Raw genomic sequence first — 14,849 nt, forward strand, 5'->3', positions numbered from 1 at the left:
GGGACTGGCACTGTCAAGAAAAACAAACTCAAGTGTTATCTAAGTCAGTTTTAGATAAAATCTGTAATGTTGCAGAGAAAACGCTTTATCAGCTACCAACAACTGAAGCTAAAGGCAGTTATGTTAACATTAAACAGTTTCCTTCAGAGAATTTCTTGCAGTTTGTGGACCGGCTGAGAACACAAGTAGAGAGACAAGTACAAGATCCAGTGGTGCAGGCAGAATTGATTAAAGAAATGGCTCAGAGGAATGCTAATGAGACCTGTCGTAGAGAGACAAGTACAAGATCCAGTGGTGCAGGCAGAATTGATTAAAGAAATGGCTCAGAGGAATGCTAATGAGACCTGTCGTAGAATCATTCTCAGCCTTCCCCTTGACCCATCACCTAGTCTCTCACAGATGATAGAAGCCTGTACCAGGAAAGCAGAACTGTTCAGTACTCCTGACAGAAATACAGGATCACCATACCCACAGCCTGCGGCAGCTGCGGCACCAGGTCCAAGGAGGCAACCAATGTCATCAGACCAGCTACAGCACATCATCTGCCTCCGTTGCAAGAAACCAGGACATTTCGCCAGAACCTGCCCCCTAAACCAGAAACAGAAAAAGTTCAACAAACAAAAAAACTGAATTTACAGTGCGTGCCTGCTGTCAATACAACCATGCGTAAAGATATAAATATAGCGGGACCCACACGGGCAAACACCTCTCTCTCAACAAAAAAGGGGGAGGACGGGACCCTTGGGGGGGGGGGGGGGGGGCGGAAAAATGAAAATGTCAAATATTCAACTAGTAAGGTTTGGCAGTCGCTAGGCCGATTTTGGCTGGTGACTACCAAAGGTTTTCATTTCAGATCTACTGATTGGGAAGTCATTATAGTGGACCTGTCAAACACCTCACAGGACCTGACGGTTTACCACAAGGGACTGGACAGTGAGTATTTTGTTATTGGGGACACAGCACACACACCCTTAGAGGTTGAGATAGCTCCCATGACCACTAAGGGAAAGATAACAGGCCTTATGCTGTTGGCACGCTGCATGCACCCACCATTTTACCTAGAGAAGGGGCAAATTCTTGCCCAGGCCATTCCTGTCCAGCAGAAATCACAGCAGAAGGAAAATCACCAGAAGTCTACTGGTCAGAGGTGGTGGGAGAGAATAAACCCTCAATGGCATGCAACCTAGCCTGTGGGTCAGAGCACCTCCATGTGGAGGGAGTTCTAGACACGGGCGAGGACATCACGGTAATACCTAAGAGCATGTGGCCATCACAGTGGGAATTGCAACCTGTGGCAGGCAAACTTCAGGGCATAGGAGGAACCACATTGTTAAAGATTTCAAAAAGCATTGTGCAAATTGAGGGACTTGATGGAAAATTGACAAGTGTTCATCCATTCGTTGCAGACTATAAGGCCCCCCTGTGGGGGAGAGATACCATGTACCAGTGGGGACTCCAATTGGTCATTCCTAAGACACCCCAGGATTTTTGGAAATAGCCACTGTGGAGCGCCCTACCCACAAGTTAAAGTGGTTGGATAACACCCCAAAGTGGGTAGCACAGTGGCCTTTGAGTAAAGAGAAGCTCAAGGTGCTTGAGAAGCTCGTGGAGGAACAATTGGCTCAAGGACACATAGAAGAGACAGATAGCCCTTGGAATGTCCCAGTCTTTGTAATAAAGAAACCTGTTGCATCCCAGGTTTGGGTTCACATAATAGGTTTTTTCTTTGTTAGTTTTCCAGTTCTTTGTACCCTCGTGCATCCCCCGGGTTTTCCCCTACTCCTGTGGTTTCCGTGCCCGTCTTCCCGTTCTCGTGGTCCCACTCACCCCAAAGTCTCGTGTCCGCCCCTGCCGTGTTCCCATTGGTTGCTGTAGTACACGTCATCACCGCGATGTCTGTACCCATTGGGCGGGAGGGCTCCCCGTCCGCCCTGTCCCTTCCCTATTTGATCCCGCTCCTCGGCATGCTCGAGGCCATTTGCGTCCGTGCGAAGCTGGGAGCGGCTGCAGCCTTTCCATCGCAGCTCTCGCAGCCAATAAAGCATCCAGCCGCCACACGGACGGATTTGGACAAATTCCCTGCCTCTTTGTTGCTTCCCTCGTGCCGACGGCAAAGCGCGGCCAACAGCCCACCCCGGAGCGCGACAGCAAAAGCGCCCGGAAACTGCGGCGAGCCCCGGCCCCGACGAAAAGCTGAAACGCCCAAGCCGGGCATTCGGGAGCTGACCGGGGCAGACAAAAGTAAAGAGCAGCCGTGGAAACCGGAGAAGGACAAGTGGAGGTTGCTCCATGGTCTCTGAGATATAAACAAAATTGTAGAGGACATGGGACCACTCCAACCAGGAATGCCTAGTCCAACAATGCTCCCTCGAGATTGGCAATTGGCTGTCCTAGATATCAAGGACGGTTTCTTCAAAATTCCACTGCACCCCGAAGATGCCCCATGGTTTGCATTCTCGGTTCCCACCATCAATCGGGAAGCCCCAATGAAGCACTATCACTGGAAGGTCTTGCCTCAGGGTCTTAAATTGAGTCCTTTCATATACCAACAATACGTAGCCTCATTGCTGTGTCCGGTAGGTGCAGAGAGAAAGGATGCCATCATCCTTCACTACACGAATGATGTGCTTGTGTGTGCCCCCAATGACTCTGTACTCCAACACACGCTTGACCTAGTGGTTAAGGTTTTAACCTCTGCTGGATTTCAATTGCAGGAAGACAAAGTTCAAAGGATGCCACCTTGGAAATACCTGGGTTTGGAAATCACTGCCAGGACCATTGTTCCGCAGAAATTGGAAATTGATTGCAATCCCAAAACACTAGCAGATCTCCACTCTTTGTGTGGGTCTTTGAATTGGGTAAGACCCTGGCTAGGCCTCACAAATGAGGATCTAGACCCTCTCTTCAAGTTATTGAAGGGGGAGAGGGGGCTGGAGTCTCCCAGGGAACTGACCCCAGAGGCAAAGACAGCAATCGAAAAGGTAAAGAAGACCTTGTCAGAGAGGCAGGCTCATCAGTGTGAGCCAAACGTGCCATTCCATGTCATTGTTCTAGGAAAGCTACCACATTTGCATGGTTTGATTTTCCAATGGATGGATCGAGGGGCAGAAGGATTCGCTCTTGATTATAGAGTGGGTCTTCCTCTCCCATCAAAGATCCAAGACCATCACTGAGCCACAAGAGCTAATAGCTCAGCTGATTCGGAAGGCCAGGGTGAGATTGTGTGAATTGGCGGGTTGTGCTTTTGCATGTATTCACCTCCCGGTCAAACTTTCTGAGGAGAGAAAGAACTCTCCTGAGAGATTGACCAAAGGGATGTTTGAGCATTTGCTCCAGAGCAATGCCAGGCTCCAGTTATCTCTAGACAGCTACAGGGGGCAAATATCAGTCCATGCCCCGTCTCACAAGTTGTTCAATGAGGAATTCCACCTCATTCCTCAGGAGAAGAGAAGTCGGAGACCACTCAAGGCTCTCACAGTGTTCACGGATGCATCAGGGGCTTCCCACAAGTCAGTGATGACTTGGAGAAATCCACAGACTCAGCATTGGGAAGCTGATGTTGAGTTTGTGGAGGCATCCCCCCAAGTGGCTGAACTGACTGCAGTGGTAAGAGCTTTTGAGAGGTTCTCAGAACCAATTAATTTGGTAACAGACTCTGCCTGCGTGGCAGGGGTAGTGTCCAGAGCGGAGCAGGCTGTGCTCAGAGAGATAGAGAATGAACATCTCTTCAGATTGCTCTCAAAGCTAATTTATTTGATTTCTCACCGAGAGCATCAGTTTTATGTGATGCATATGAGGTCACACACTGATTTGCCAGGTGAGATTGCAGAGGGGAATCGCCAAGCCGACTCCCTTGCTGCACCTGTCGAAAAAGCATGTCTCCCTGACGTCTTCCAACAGGCAAAGCTGTGTCATCAACATTACCAACAAAATGTGCCAGGTCTGATCCGGCAGTTCCAGCTAACACAGAGTCAGGCTCGAGCCATTGTGGCCACTTGTCCCAACTACCAGCTCCAGGCCATGCCATTGATGGGAATGGGTGTCAACCCCCGGGGCCTTGGCAGCTGTGAAGTGTGGCAGACAGACATCATATACATTCCTAGTTTTGGCCGCCTCAAATATGTTCATGTAAGCATTGACACATACTCAGGTGCAGTGTATGCCTCTGCCCATGCAGGAGAAAGGGCTGTGCATGCCAAACAGCACCTAGTGCAAGCTTTTTCAGTGCTGGGGATCCCAAAAACAATCAAAACTGATAATGGCCCAGCATATGCATCCAAGGAGTTCCTGGAATTTGTCCAGCAGTGGAGAGTGGAACATAAAGCTGGCATCACTCCCCCACAGGTCAAGCTGTGGTTGAGCGTATACACCAGACGCTCAAGCAGGTCTTGGATAGACAGAGCAGTTCAACTGTGTGGATGTCTCCGCAGCAGAAGCTCTGCAAAGCCATGTTTACTATCAATTTCCTGAACTGTTCATTTGAAAACTAGTCCACCAGTGGTGTGTCATTTTAACAGTGGCAGTCAGTTCAAATTGTCTCAGTGTCCACCGGTCTTGATTAGGGATCCAGAAACTTGGGAAACCAAGGGTCCTTATGAGCTCATTACCTGGGGGCGTGGCTACGCATGTGTGGCTACTCCCTAAGGCCCTCAGTGGATTCCCCAGAAGTGGGTGAAACCTTTTGTACCCAAAAATCCAGCTCGAGCAGAAGGGGATGAGAAGGAAGTAGCCGATGCTTCAAAGAGAAGATGCTGACAGATGGAGGAAAGAGAATTTTCCTAGGTGTGCATTCCTTCCGGCAGAAATAGAAACTTTTAACAGGTTTTAAAAATGTTTGTTTTTCCCTTCTAGAGAAAACCTACCTCCCACTCAACCCTGTGATGAACCCCATCCACGTTGTCATCTTGCTAATGTTGAACAGTCTGGCAGCTGCATGGATCATCCCTCAGCCACGCCAAAAAGTCTGGGTGACCCTGACACAGACACTTCTGCAGGAAAACATATGTCTGTCCACTGCAGCAGCAAAGTATCCTATGTCCACCTGTCTGGTAGGAATTCCATTGCAGGCTAGAGAATTTCCAGCAGGTATGGACAAATATATGTCCAACGAAATTCTTGAGCCACACACCCCCTGACCACACAAAGATCATCAGAAGAAAACTGTGGTGATCATGAACCCCTTAGAGGAGTGGTTGCAGAGTTTGCCTAAGATAGCTCAGGAACCCCAAGAGTTAGAGTTACTGGGTTCTTCCCCTGCATTTTACTGCATACATTTTTCCATTCTCCCAAAACCTTCTAGCACTAACGAGTATCACGTCATAAGACAATATCGTGGGGAGTTTACTGCAAAGAGGTGGTGTCATAATATAAGTCATATTGAGGCAGACAGTCCATCTCACTCAAGTCCCAAAAGCCTCCCTAAGGGATTGTTCTTGATTTGTGGGGATCGGGCATGGGCAGGAATTCCATCTCGGCTTTTAGGAAGGCCATGTACCATAGGGCGGTTGTCCGTATTGACACCCAACCAAACTTTAATTGGTGAATGGACTCACAAAAACAAATCAGCAAGCAAAGTTCAAACAAAGATTGTGGACAATTTGGACCCAAATTGTAATTCAGAAATTTTTCATTGGGCTAAGTCAAAAAGAGTTGTTGTGTCCCCGTTCCTTCCATGGGTCGCAGCCGCCAAAGCTCTAGGTGAATTGGGCCATCTAGAGTGCTGGGTGGTCAAACAGGCAAACTTGACGTCCACTGCCATCAGCTCACTCCTAGAAGACGAGGAAATTACCAGACAGGCCACGCTTCAAAACCGCGCTGCTTTAGATTTCCTTTTGTTACTGCATGGACATGAATGCCAGGAATTCGAAGGACTCTGTTACATGAACCTGACCGCAAAAGCTCCAAACATCCATGCTGCCTTTTGAAGCATGAACAACCTGATCGGACAAGTGAAGCAAGAATGTGAGGATTGGGTCAAAGAACTGTTCAAGGGCTGGGGATTCACAGGGTAGTGGACTTCTACAGTTAAAACAATTGTGTCATTTCTTGTTATTCTTTTCCTTGTAACTATAGTGTTCGGGATCCTACGTCGTTTGATTTTCAAAACTATCAAAGGTTTCATACCTTCTACCTCAGAAGTCAACCACATAGACTTGGCAAACCTAAATCAATACTAATTCCCTACCAACTGTAGGTGGTGGGAAAACCCACACTCAGTGTCAAAATGAACCTGATGTTTTTCTTGTAACCTTGTCAAAAAAAAAAGGGGGGGGGGAGGTGTTGCATTACTCTGGGGAATGGTTTCTCCCCCCAGAGACCCCTGTAGCTGTAACCATGTTAGTTTAACCCTTCCTTCCTTTCTGTACCCAATTGGCTGGGAGCCAAGTGTCCCCTCCTGAGCAAGAGGGTAGATAATGCCCAGCTCCTCCATTGTTCGCTCTCTTGCCCATGCTCTTTCCCTCTCTTGCCCACTCTCTTTCCCTCTTTCTCTCTTCCTCCTATGGAATAACCATCTTGGACTACATCGAGGGTAAGAGACTCTTTTGGAATCTTTTGCCTTAACCCTGTAATATTTTCCCCCAAATCTCTCCCAGATCTGGGCTAGCCTTGTAACTCCAGAGGGCTGCCGGTGAAAGTATTAACACCTTTGCTTGGCGATCACTGCACAGACTGTTGTTCCGCAAAAATTGGAAATCAAGAGTGATCCCAAAACCTAGCAGATCTCCATTCCCTGTGTGGGTCTTTGAACTGGGTCAGGCCCTGGCTAGGCCTCACTAATGAGGACCGAGGTCCCCTTCTCAATTTATTGAAAGGGGAGAGAGAGCTAGCTTCTCCCAGGGAGCTGACCCCAGAGGCAAAAAACACCATCCAAAAGGTGCAAAAGGCATTGGCCGAGAGGCAAGCTCATCATTACCAGCCTGAGCTGCCTTACAATTACATTGTTTTGGGAAAATTACCACACTTACATGGGTCAATATTCCAATGGATCGAAGGGCAGAAGGACCCACTCTTAATCATAGAGTGGGTTTTCCTCTCCCACCAGCGATCCAAAACCATCACACAGCCACAGGAGCTGATAGCTCAGCTGATCCAGAAGGCCAGGGTAAGATTTCGTGAGCTGGCTGGTTGTGACTTTCAGTGTATTTACCTCCCGGTCAAACTTTCTAAGGAGGGAAGGAACTCTCCCAAGAGGTTGACCAAAGAGATGTTGGAGCACCTGCTCCAGACCAATGCCAGTCTCCAGCTATCTCTGGACAGCTACAGGGGACAGGTATCTGTCCACAACCCATCACACAAGCTGTTTCATGAGGAATTCTACCTCATTCCTCATGAAAAAGGGAGCCGTAGGCCACTCAAGGCACCTACAGTGTTCACTGACTTGTCTGGGGCATCCCACAAGTCGGTGATGACTTGGAGAAATCCCCAGACTCAGCATTGGGAAGCCGATGTTGAGTTTGTGGAGGGGTCACCCCAGATTGCCGAACTGGCCGCAGTCATGAGAGCCTATGAGAAGTTCTCGGAGCCAATTAATTTGGTCACCGATTCAGCCTATGTGGTGGGAGTATTCTCCAGGGCGGAGCAGGCAGTTCTCAAAGACATTGAGAATGAGCATCTCTTCAGGTTGCTCTCAAAACTAATTTATGTAGTTTCACAGCGGGAGCATCCGTTCTATGTGATGCACGTGAGGTCACATACCGATTTGCCAAGCAAGGTCGCAGAAGGTAATCATAAAGCAAATTCCCTTGCCGCCCCAGCAGTAATGGCACGCCTTCCGGATGTCTTCCAACAGGCAAAGCTAAGTCATCAGCAATACCATCAGAATGTGCCAGGTCTGGTCCATCAGTTCCAACTCACACGGAGTCAGGCTCGAGCCATTGTGGCCACCTGTCCCAATTGCCATCTCCAAGCAGTGCCATCACTGAGTGTTGGGGTTAACCCCCAAGGCCTTGGGAGCTGCAAAGTGTGGCAAACAGGCATAACACACATTCCCAGTTTTGGTCGCCTGAAATATGTACATGTAAGCATAGACACATTTTTGGGTGCAGTTTATGCCTCTGCCCAAGCAGGAGAAAGGGCTATGCATGCCAAACAACACCTGGTGCAAAGCCTTTTCAGAGTTGGGGATCCATGGGGAAATTGAGGCCGACAGTGGCCCAGCGTGCGCCTCCAAGGAGTTCCTAGAGTTTGTCCAGAAGTGGGGGGTGGAGCACAAAACAGGCATTCCCCACTCCCCCACAGGTCAAGCTGTGCTTGAGCATGCCCACCATACGCTCAAACAAGTCCTGGCTAGGCAGAGCAGTTAAACAGCGTGGATGTCACCACAGCAAAAGCTCTGCAAAGCCCTGTTCACCATTAACTTTCTAAATTGTTCATTTGGAAATAAGAGTCCTCTGGTAGTGCGTCATTTTAACAGCAATAATCAGTTCAAATTGTCACAGTGTCCACCAGTCCTCATTAGGGACCCAGAAACTTGGGAAACCAAGGGTCCTTATGAGCTCATTACCTGGGGGCGTGGCTACGCATGTGTGTTCACCCCCACAGGCCCGTGATGGATACCCCAAAAGTGGGTAAAACCTTTTGTCCCCGAAAATCCAGCTCCAGCAGACAGGGATGAGAAGGAAGCAGCCATCGCCTCAAAAAGAAGACGACACCGAGAAGAGGAAGAATCTTCTTAAGAGATCTGGTTAGGTTCCAACAGAACCCTAACCTTTAATGTGCTTCAAAATGTTCGTTTTTTCCTTTTAGAAAAGAAAATTACCTCCCACCTAACCTCACAATGAGCCCTGTCCGAGTTGTCATCCTGTTAGCACTGAGCAGTCTGACAGCTGCGTGGATTGTCCCTCAGCCACGTCAGAACATCTGGGTGCCCCTGGCACAGACGCTCCAACAAGAAAAGATATGCCTGTCCACTGCAGCAGCAAGAGACCCTACTTTCTCCTGCTGCTGCATGAACACGAGTGCCAGGAGTTTGAAGGACTTTGCTGCTTGAACTTAACATCGAAAGCACCCAACGTCCACGCAGCTCTCCAAGAAGTGAAAAGCCTGATCGGACAAGTAAAGCAGGAATCCGAGGACTGGTTCAGTGGACTGTTCAAGGACTGGGGACTCTCAAGGTTGTGGACTTCAATAGTTAAGACAATTCTGTTGCTTTTTGTTGTTCTTTTTCTAATCATGTTAGCATTTGGAATTCTATGTCGCATGCTTTTAAAAGCTATCCACGGTTTAATCTCCACTACCTCAGAAGTCAACCGCACAGAGTTTGTGGGCCTAAAGCAAACTGACAGGCCCGCAAATCATGAGTGGTGGACAGATTCATAACTGGTATCAGAATAAGCGAACACTTTTCTTTTAATTTTATTTAACAGAATAGGGGGAAATGTTGTGATGCACTAAATAGTTATTTAGTTGTTGTTTTGCACTGGGTGATTGGGAACTTGCACTGAGTAGTTTTTATATTGCACTATGTCACATTGGTCTATTCCACACACCTTTCCCCCCCCCCTCCCCCAAGCCTCAGGTGTGATGGTCTCTCCCTGACCTGCTCCCCCCTCTCCTCACCTGTGTCCTACTGGGTGTGGCTTCCTGGCTCCATCCCACACATTTTTCTCTGGGCCCAAAACCCCCCAGGATGAGACACCCTCCTGGACACCACCAAACGACTCGGCCTCTGTTATCCCCTGAGGTGTCACCTGGATCTGAGGTGGCTCCTGATAATAAACAGGATTTGAGCCCCGGGGAGAAGAGCGCCTTTCGTCTTTTATCTGTGTCCATGTAGGATTCCCCCCCGTGTTCAGAGGGAATCAAGGGAATTCCTACAGCGACAGACTTTTCAGGTATTGCCACAGTCCCTCCATTTGCCACCAGATGGTTGCAGCTGATGTAGCACTGTGGTTGGGTGCTATCACTGTTCACCATTATATTGATGATCCATTGATTATGGCAGACTCACAACAAGAATTGACTCAGCTGCTGAATTACAGGACTGAGGCTGGGCAACTAACCGAAAGAAAATACAGGACCCCGGTACTATTGTGCAATTTTGGGGGATAGTTTGGCATGGGCAGCTTAGAGAAATACCAAACACAGTACAGCAGTCTAGCAATTCCCTGTACCGAGCATGGTGAAACAACTGCACTCTTTCCTGGGACTTCTGGATACTGGAGAACTTTTGTTCTACACCTGGCGGTACTAATGAGCTCTCTACAGAAATGGACTGGGAAGAAAGTTGTTTGGCAATGGGCCAAGCAACAAGAAGCCTTTGATGGCTGCAAGAATGCGTTGATTGTACACTCCTAGGCAAGGATATCCTTTTGAGCTAGAAGTAACAATTCTAGATTACAGTCTCGTGGGAATTGTGGCAGATGACTGGGATCACAAATTAAAAAGAACCTATAGGATTTTGGTTTAAAGCATTACAAGGCTTATACATACACATTATACCCTGATGGAAAAACAAATTCTAGCTGTGGTTTGGGCATTGCAAGAAACTGAAAGAATCACAGGCCAAGATAGTGTGACTGTACAAACACCCATCCCCATTCATGGGTGGGTAACTGATAATTCATGAAGGCATGGTCCAGTCAGTCACACATTGGAAATGGAAACATTAGTTAAAGCAAAGATTTTTACCGGGGAAGCCGCATGTCACCACTTCACGTGCCACTCTTCTGGGACCTGTGTCCCTTAGCCCGTGCAAGGGGAACCTTGTCCTCCCCGGAGATCTCCCCACATCTCCTGTGGAGGAGGCACCCCGTTATGATAACAGAAGAGCACAGGAAAGATGCCTGGTTTAACGATGGGAGAGCAACATACACGGCCACTGGGCAGAGAAGATGGAGGGCAGCTGCATATGCTCCTGTTCCAGGAATCATACTGTGGTAAACGGGTGTAAAGGCATCTAGTCAGTGGGCTGAGTCTGTTGCAGCATTCCTTGCCATCTTGAAAGGGCAAGCACATTACTTACACACTGACAGTTGGGTTATATACAAAAGATTCACAATGTGGTTGCCCCGCTGGGCTCAGGAAGATTGGCATGCACAGAAATACCTTGTATGGGGGGCAGATATATGGCAACAAATTTGGCAACATGCACAAGAACTTAAGGCATGTCTCAGCCCATCAGAAGGATGACTCAAATGAGTTACAAAATAATAGGGAAATTCACTATATGACCCATGCTGAGGTACATGCACAAGCTATAAATGCACATATAGCTTGTGGGCATCGATCCACTCATACTGCATGTGCCTGGGATATTACCCACAGCCAACCCCCTTTGCCATTACATGTATAAGACATTTGCACATAACTGTACTATGTGTACACAGCTGCATTTAAGGGCATTACGTAGGCCCTTGGGGAAGATAAAGTGTGGTAAGTGGGCTTTGACTACCTAGCAGGTTGATTACATTGGCCCTCTGCTCCCATCAGGGGGGTGGCAAATATGTATTCACTGCTGTGGATACAGTGTCAGGATTGCTTTTTGCTAAACCCACCAAACATGCCAACCAACACAGCATGTTTGAAGCATTAGAACAACTCCTTCATCAATATGGGCCTCCTCATCAAATGCAGAGTGAGCAAGGAACACACTCTAGTGGACATAATGTCCAAGACTGGGCTCAAAGCCTGGGAATAGATTGGATATTCCACATTGCCCAACATCCCCAAGATAATGGAATGATTGAAAGGATGAGTGGGATGTTGAAAGAACAATCGAAAAAGTTAACCAGGACTAAACATTTACAACAGCAGAGTTCACACCTAACTGAAGCATTTTTCTTTGTTAAACAACTAGAATATTCATAACCAAACACCCAAAGATCGTATCACATCATTTCCAGTACAAGACATGATGAGGACTGAGGTTCTTCCAGATGTGTCTTTCCCAAGATATTAACTTCAGGGGAAATGGAATTGTTTGCACCAATTAATTGTGTCGTAGGACCGCAGCCTGTTAGTCTAGATATGAAAAATCATGTAATAAACCCTGACAATGCAGCATGGTTCCATAATTTATCTTCTCCCCTTATGCTACATCCTCTGTTCATATCAGATTGTTGAGTTCTTGCATTTCAGGTATCTTTGACAAATACATGGGCCTTATCTAGAAGGGATAGCCTTGGAATTCTATTATTGGTGTGTCCTGGGTTGTAAGATATGTGTGTATTTTATTTGCCATCTGTTAAAGATGGGGCAGTTATCGTCTGTTAATTGGGAAGTTTACTTTATCTTTTCCACAACCAATCCTCTCTCCGGGAAGGTATCTTCTGTTAATGGGCCATTGAGTGTCACTGCATGACTGATAAAATTACATCATCCCATTGTGAGATGGTCTGCCCAGAGGGAGGAGTCAAGCATTCCTACCTGGATATAATCTGAGATTCTGGCACAACAGAGACAGACTTTTCCCACTGGATTCCCAGAGGAAGACCAGGCCCATCTACACCACCACTGGACCTTCAGAGGAAAACTACACCCTTCTACAGGATCACTGTTTCAACAGAACCACACCTGTCACTCCAGGAGGACTGCAGCCACCATCTAATAGGACTGCTATCACCACCCTGACCCACAGGGTGTCAGGTCATATTCTGACTCAGTCAGTGTGGGGGTTTTTTTGTTTGTACTATTGCATTTGTAGTTTTAGTTTTCCTAGCGAGTCAAGGGGTCAGCTGGGAATATATTTAGGATAATTGAAAACTATATATGAGTGAAAGGGCCAGCTGGGAATATAATTGGGATAGTAAAAGATTGCATATTTTAGTTAAGATTTTAAAATTAGTTAAGAAGCTAAGTTAGTAATATAGGTGGCAAGAATCGAGTACCTTAGTTAAAGAGTAACAAATACATTAGGAAAGAGAAGATAGGAGTGACAGGGATAGATGTAGCAATTGTGAAGGAGCAGAGACGATAGAAATACCTTGCCTTAAGAATAATCAAACAATTAGGAGAGGCTTGGACCGTGACCAGCAGATAAAAAGTCTTGCCAACTGGGCATGGGTGAAGAGTTCACCATGAGGAAGATGGCCTTCTTCCTCCCATATGCCCACTCCCTTATTACAAAATCCTACCGACCCAATTAAGGGAGTACAATTGCGCAGCCGTAATGGATATTCAGCTGATTATAATACGAAGTGGGCAGGTAATGATTATGTGTCCTTAGAAACTACTTGGATATGTAAAATCTTTTCTGTATAAATAGAGAGCAGGAGTCTGCGACTCCTTGCACATGTATTTGGAAATTATTCCACGTGTCCCGCACGCTGCAATAAATACCCTTCTTTTCAACTTTAATTAGTTGAAGAGTCGTCTGTCCATGCATCACTAGTAAAGAACTGTTATTCCTATTCCCATATCTTTGCCTGAGAGCCATTTAATCTCTAAAATTATAACAATTCGGAGGGAGGGAGTTTACATTTTCCATTTCAGGAGAGGCTCCTACCTTCCTTAAGCAGACACCTATCTTTTCAAACCAAGACGTGGTGCCACAAACCCACCATCAAATTGAAGTTCAGTCTGAAAAAGTACAAACAAAACCTCTTCAATCTGAGTGGACAATCACCCCATCTCAAACTACCAGGCCTGGAGTAATTTTAGCTGAAGAATCTGGGACAACGGCATATGTATTACTTCCTTACCACCAGTTGGGTCGCCATGCTTTGTAGACTTGTATGACATGCTCATACTCTGGATACATTTCTGCAAGATTACTGTGTAAATACTTGTGTGTGTATTGTAGGTTGATGCTGGCTGAATGCCAGGCACCCATGAAAGCCATTCACTCACTCCCCTGCTGCAGCTAGACAGAGGAGAGAAAATTTAACAAAGAATTCATGAGTTGAGATAAGGACCATGAGAGATCACTCACTAAATGCCATCAAGGGTAAAACAGGCTCATCTTAGAGATATAAAGTGAATTTATTACTAACAAAATCAAAGCAGGATAATAAGAAGTAAAACAAGCCCTTAAAACACCTTCCCTCCACCCCTCCCTCCTTCCCAGCTCTACCTCCTACCACAGCAGTGCAAGGAGACAGGGAATGGGGGTTATGGTCAGTTCATCACCCATAGCTTCTCCAGCTGCTCAGGGAGAGGAGTTGTTCCCCTGATGCACTGTGAGGTCCCTTCCGTGGGAAACAGTTCTCTGGGAACTTCTCCAACGTGGCTCCATCTCAGGAGCAACAGCTCTCTGCGAACTGCTGCAACGTGAGCGCATCCCACAGGCAACAGTCCTCCCCAAACTGCTGCAGCATAGGTCACTGTTCCACAGGGTGCAGTCCTTCCAGGGCAGGCTGCTCCAGCCTAGGAGCAGAGCCCCTCTCTCCATGGGTCTCCCACATGATCACAGCCTCCTCCCAGGCATCCACCCCCTCTGGTGTGGGCTCCTCCACAGGCTGTGAGTTCACTGCTTTCCCCTGTGAACCTCCATGGGCTGCAGGGAAGCCTGCTTCATCATGGTCCTCACCATGGCCTGCAGGGGAATTTTATCTTTGGCACCTGGAGCACCTCCTCCCCCTCCTTCTTCACTGACCTTGGTGTCTGGATAGTTGTTTTTCTCACATATTCTCACTCCGCTTTTCTCTGACTGGAATTAAAACTGCACAGCAACTTTTGTTTTGATTTCTTCTTAAATATGTTATCACAGAGGTGTTGCCACCATCTCTAATTGGCCCAGCTTTAGCCAGTGGCATATCCATCTTTAGAACCACCAGGTATTGGCTCTGCCAGACATGGTGGAAGCTTCTAGCGGCTTCTCACAGAAGCCACGTCTGTGGCCCCCCAGCTCCCAAAAACCAGGTCATGCAAACCCAATATATTGTGTTAATTTTTTATTCTCCACATAGCAA

At 47.3% G+C, this 14,849-nt stretch overlaps 1 long non-coding RNA gene across 5 annotated transcripts in view; it reads left to right on the forward strand.

Annotated features, from left to right (window-relative positions):
* The window catches only part of LOC137465566 (uncharacterized), a 149,128-nt gene that overhangs the window by 83,024 nt on the left and 51,255 nt on the right, over positions 1-14,849 (forward strand). The gene's annotated exons all lie outside the window — the stretch shown is intronic.

This window comes from Anomalospiza imberbis (genome assembly GCF_031753505.1).
Source record: "Anomalospiza imberbis isolate Cuckoo-Finch-1a 21T00152 chromosome W unlocalized genomic scaffold, ASM3175350v1 scaffold_31, whole genome shotgun sequence".
Taxonomy (NCBI): Eukaryota; Metazoa; Chordata; class Aves; order Passeriformes; family Viduidae; genus Anomalospiza; species Anomalospiza imberbis.